This window comes from Pelobates fuscus, chromosome 13 (assembly GCF_036172605.1).
Source record: "Pelobates fuscus isolate aPelFus1 chromosome 13, aPelFus1.pri, whole genome shotgun sequence".
Taxonomy (NCBI): Eukaryota; Metazoa; Chordata; class Amphibia; order Anura; family Pelobatidae; genus Pelobates; species Pelobates fuscus.
Window position 1 is genome coordinate 67656191 of NC_086329.1, and position 6000 is coordinate 67662190.

A 6000-nucleotide genomic window follows, 5' to 3' on the forward strand; every position below is an offset into this window, starting at 1 on the left:
GGGCCCTCTCTTGTGATTTTATTTTTCATAAGACCGGCACTACAAGCATCACTAGAGGAATATCCTACACGTGGGGAGTTTAAATACCACTGTATGCTGTTTTACTCAGAGCTGGTTATAGCTCTCTAAATTGTAAGTTGGCACTCTTAGGACCTCTGTGTTGTCTGTTGTTGCAGTACTACCTAAGTTATTGCACCATTGGGTTTTTTTCTTTTATATATTTTATATGCTGACGTCTGTCTCAGAAGTTTTAAAGAATCGTGTGGAGACTCCAATTGCCCAGTTATATCCTACATGTGGGGAGTATCAAATACCACTGTAAGCTGTTTTACCTAGAGCTGGGCTTAGCTCTAAAAATTGTAAGTTGGCATTTCTCTACGTCTGTGTTGTTCGTGATCCTCTCTACCATACGGTTTTGCACTATTGGTCCCCCCCTTCTCTGCTTTTGTGTTTCATATCCAACCACTGCGATTCCAAAGCGAGAACAGAAGAACATTTACTCAAGAACATTAGGAGTGTTGAATTCCAACGTGTAGGGCTGTCGCAAATCAAGCGCCTCACTGGCATGTTGTTTCGCCGCTGGATATCGGCAAAGTGAGCCATGGCCGTGTAGGAACGCCTGAAATGGCCACACACCTTCCTGGCCTGCTTCAGGACGTCCTGTAAGCCTGTGTACTTATGCACAAAGCATTGTACGATCAGATTACACACATGTGCCATGCACGGCACATGTGTCAACTTGCCCAACTTCAATGCCGCTATCAAATTTTTTCCGTTGTCACACACCACTTTGCCGATATCCAGTTGCTGCGGAGTCAGCCACTTTTCCACCTGTGCGTTCAGGGCGGACAGGAGTGCTTGTCCGGTGTGACTCTCTGCTTTCAAGCAAGTCAAACCCAAGACGGCGTGACACTGCCGTATCCGGGATGTGGAATAGTACCTGGGGAGCTGGGGGGGTGCCGTTGATGTGGAGCAAGAAGCAGCGGCACAAGAGGACTCAGCCGAGGAGGTTATGGAAGAGGATGGAGTAGGAGGAGTAGAGGAGGTGGCAGCAGGACTGCCTGCAATTCGTGGCGGTGTCACCAACTCCTCTGCAATGCCACGCATTCCTTGCTTGTCAGCCGTCAGCAGGTTTACCCAATGCGCAGGGTAGGTGATATACCTGCCCTGACCATGCTTTGCAGACCAGGTATCAGTGGTCAGATGGACCCTTGCCCCAACACTGTGTGCCAGACATGCCATGACTTCCTTTTGCACAATCGAGTACAAGTTGGGGATTGCCTTTTGTGAAAAGAAATTCCGGCCGGGTACCTTCCACTGCGGTGTCCCAATAGCTACAAATTTTTTGAACGCCTCAGACTCAACCAGATTGTATGGTAAAAGCTGGCAGGCTAATAGTTCGGACAAGCCAGCTGTCAGACGCTGGGCAAGGGGGTGACTTGGTGACATTGGCTTCTTACGCTCAAACATGTCCTTGACAGACACATGACTGTGGGCAGATGAGCGGGAACTGCTCAAGGCGGGAGACGGAGTGGCGGATGGTTGAGAGGGGGCAAGAAGGACAGCAGTGGTTGACGTGGCTGAAGATGCTGGACCAGGAGGAGGATGGCGGCTTAGAGTAGGCGTGCTGCTTGTACTCATGTGTTGATCCCATAGGCGTTTGTGATGTGAGATCATGTGCCTACGCAAAGCAGTTGTACCTAGGTGGGTGTTGGACCTCCCACGACTCAGTTTCCTTTGGCACAGGTTGCAAATGGCATCACTGTTGTCAGAGGCAGACACACAAAAAAAATGCCACACTGCTGAGCTCTGCAATGACGGCATTCTGGTGGTGGACACAGCATGCGTTTATTGGCGTGCTGTCGGGCTGACCCCGGGTGCCGATGCATGCTGTCTGACTGTGCCACTAGCTCCTTGCGACGACCCCCCCCTGCTTCCAACTCGTCTCCTCCTCCTCTCTGTCTCCCCATCTGAACTATCGCCCTGTTCTTCTTCTTGCCGAGCGGGCACCCACGTGACATCCATGGACGCATCGGCATCATCAACCGCTTCGCTTGTATCTGACAACTCAGAAAAGGAAGCAGCAGCGGGTACATCATCATCATCACACCGTACCTCCATGTGTTTAATGCTGCCTGCCTGAGACATATCCCTGTTATCTACATCCTCTAGCAATAATGGTTGCGCATCACTCATTTCTTCAAACGGGTGTGTGAATAACTCCTCTGACATACCAAGTAAAGCGGCTGTGGTGCTAGTTTTGGTGGTGGCGGCAGGCGGGTGAGTGCTATCTTGAGAGGTGCCTGAAGCTAAGCTGGAGGAGGATGGTGCGTCAAGGTTCCGAGCGGAGGCTGTACAAGATTGGGTGTCCTGTGTTAGCCAGTCAACTATGTCCTCAGAACTTTTCAAGTTCAGGGTACGTGGCTTCAGAAAACTGGGCATTATTCTAGGGAAAAAGGGAATCACAGCACCACGACCACGACGGGGTGGCCTGCCTCTGCCTGTCATTTTTTGGGGGATTAGTGGTACTATGCGTGCAAGCTACTGTGAGACCAGATATGATTGGCAATGTGAACTGTAACAGTTCTGCAGAGCACACACTGTAGGCCTGAGACACCCGCTTGAAGACAAGTAACTGCTATTCAATCTATAACAGTGAAAAATAAATTTTGGTTTTAAAAGCACGCTATAGAGACACCAGATATGATTGGCAATGTGCACTGGAACAGTTCTGCAGAGCACACGCTGAAGGAAGGACTGACAGAGCCGCTTGAAGACAAGTAACTGCTATTCAATCTATAACAGTGAAAAACAAATTTTGGTTTTAAAAGCACGCTATAGAGACACCAAATATGATTGGCAACTGTCAAAGCACGCTGGAACAGGTCTACAGAGCACACGCTGAAGTAGGCCTGACACCCAGACGCTTGCAGACAACTAACTGATCTTCTATTACAGTGAAAAAAAATTATTTCTTTAAAATCTAAAGCTTAAGCTATTGTTAAAACAGATATGAGTGGTGGCACTGACTGTGCAAATGGGCAAGGCATCCAACCTGACACAGAAACTGGCAGGCAGGCAACTGCTCTTCTATTACAGTGAAAACAAATTATTTATTTTAAATGTAAAGCTTAACCAATTGTTAAAACAGATATGAGTGGTGGCACTGGGCAAGTGGGCACAATTGGTTAAGCTTTAGATTATCTACATCCTCTAGCAATAATGGTTGCGCATCACTCATTTCTTCAAACGGGTGTGTGAATAACTCCTCTGACATACCAAGTAAAGCGGCTGTGGAGCTAGTTTTGGTGGTGGCGGCAGGCGGGTGAGTGCTATCTTGAGAGGTGATGTGAACCTCACACAGAAGCTGGCAGGCAGGCAACTGCTCTTCTATTACAGTGAAAAAAAAATGTTTATTTTAAATGTAAAGCTTAACCAATTGTTAAAACAGATATGAGTGGTGGCACTGGGCAAGTAGGCACAGTATCCAATGTGAACCTCACACAGAAGCTGGCAGGCAGGCAACTGCTCTTCTATTACAGTGAAAAAAATGATTTATTTAAAATCTAAAGCTTAACCAATTGTTAAAACAGATATGAGTGGTGGCACTGACTGTGCAAATGGGCAAGGCATCCAACCTGACACAGAAGCTGGCAGGCAGGCAACTGCTCTTCTATTACAGTGAAAAAAAAATATTTATTTTAAATGTAAAGCTTAAACAATTGTTAAAACAGATATGAGTGGTGGCACTGGGCAAGTAGGCACAGTATCCAATGTGAACCTCACACAGAAGCTGGCAGGCAGGCAACTGCTCTTCTATTACAGTGGAAACAAAATTTTGGTTGTAAAAGCACGCTATAGAGACACCAGATATGAGTGGCAACTGTCAAAGTACGCTGGCAGGGTTGTGCAGGGCACACGCTGAAGGAAGGCCTGACAGAGCCGCTTGAAGGACACTGACTGTCTGCTATTAGCTTACACTGGAAACCTTTTTTCTTTGTAAAAGCACGCTAAAGAGACACCAGATATGATTGGCAACTGTCAAAGCATGCTGGCACAGGTCTGCAGAGCACACGCTGAAGTAGGCCTGACACCCAGACGCTTGCAGACAACTAACTGATCTTCTATTACAGTGGAAAAAAAAGGATTTCTTTAAAATCTAAAGCTTAAGCTATTGTTAAAACAGATATGAGTGGTGGCACTGACTGTGCAAATGGGCAAGGCATCCAACCTGACACAGAAGCTGGCAGGCAGGCAACTGCTCTTCTATTACAGTGAAAAAAAAAAATATTTATTTTAAATCTAAAGCTTAACCAATTGTTAAAACAGATATGAGTGGTGGCACTGGGCAAGTGGGCACAGTATATAATGTGAACCTCACACAGAAGCTGGCAGGCAGGCAACTGCTCTTCTATTACAGTGAAAACAAACTATTTATTTTAAATCTAAAGCTTAACCAATTGTTAAAACAGATATGAGTGGTGGCACTGGGCAAGTGGGCACAGTATCCAATGTGAACCTCACACAGAAGGTGGCAGGCAGGCAACTGCTCTTCTATTACAGTGAAAAAAAATATTTATTTTAAATGTAAAGCTTAACCAATTGTTAAAACAGATATGAGTGGTGGCACTGGGCAAGTAGGCACAGTATCCAATGTGAACCTCACACAGAAGCTGGCAGGCAGGCAACTGCTCTTCTATTACAGTGAAAACAAACTATTTATTTTAAATCTAAAGCTTAACCAATTGTTAAAACAGATATGAGTGGTGGCACTGGGCAAGTGGGCACAGTATCCAATGTGAACCTCACACAGAAGGTGGCAGGCAGGCAACTGCTCTTCTATTACAGTGAAAAAAAATATTTATTTTAAATGTAAAGCTTAACCAATTGTTAAAACAGATATGAGTGGTGGCACTGGGCAAGTAGGCACAGTATCCAATGTGAACCTCACACAGAAGCTGGCAGGCAGGCAACTGCTCTTCTATTACAGTGGAAAAAAAATTTTGGTTGTAAAAGCACGCTATAGAGACACCAGATATGAGTGGCAACTGTCAAAGTACGCTGGCAGGGTTCAGTGGCGTCTCTAGGATTCATTTTTAGGGGGGGCACATGGTGGGCCAGAGACAAAAGTAGGGGGGCACATTTAACCCCGCCCTCGCCGCAGTTTGACCCCGCCCCTGCCGCATGTTAAGCCCCGCCCCCGACACAATGTTTTTTTTTGTTTTTTTTAATAATCCCTGGTGGAGGATTCATTATTTCCCACCAGGGATTATTAAAAAAACAAACATTTCCCTTGATATAGTACCATTGTTGCCAACATTTGAGAAATTGGGACATTCAGCGCTCCCTGTACAGTGCTGCTCTCTGTATAATACATGGCTGTGTGTATAATATCCTGGGACAGTCAGTGCTCCCTGTATAGTGTTGCTCTCTGTATAATACATGGCTGTGTGTATAATATCCTGGGACAGTCAGTGCTCCCTGTATAGTGCTGCTCTCTGTAAATACAGATCTGTTTGTGTATAATATCCCAAGACAGAGAGCAGCACTATACAGGGAACACTGATTGTCCCAGGATATTATACAGACACAGACCTGTATTATACAGAGAACAGCACTATAGTATTATACAGATAGCTGAGCATATACCCCATGTCCCAATCTCTAGACTACAAGTACCTGTCAACAGCAGCTCCCAGATGCGTGTAACAGGGCTAAAGTGTACGGCAGCTCACACAGATGATTCAGCGGTAAAGCGCACTCACTGGCAAAGCCAAACTGGAAAGCAGCCCTGGAAAAAAAATGTATGGTGAGCACACAAGCTCACTGACATGCACAAATAGGCTCACTGACAGACAAAAAACTCTCTGACTCGCACACAGGCTTACTACAGACAAACTCACTTGTATAAACACAAGGTTCACTACAAAGAAGTTCAGGGACACACACATGCTCAATAAATAGAAGCTCACTGACACACACAAGCAGTACCATCTTAAC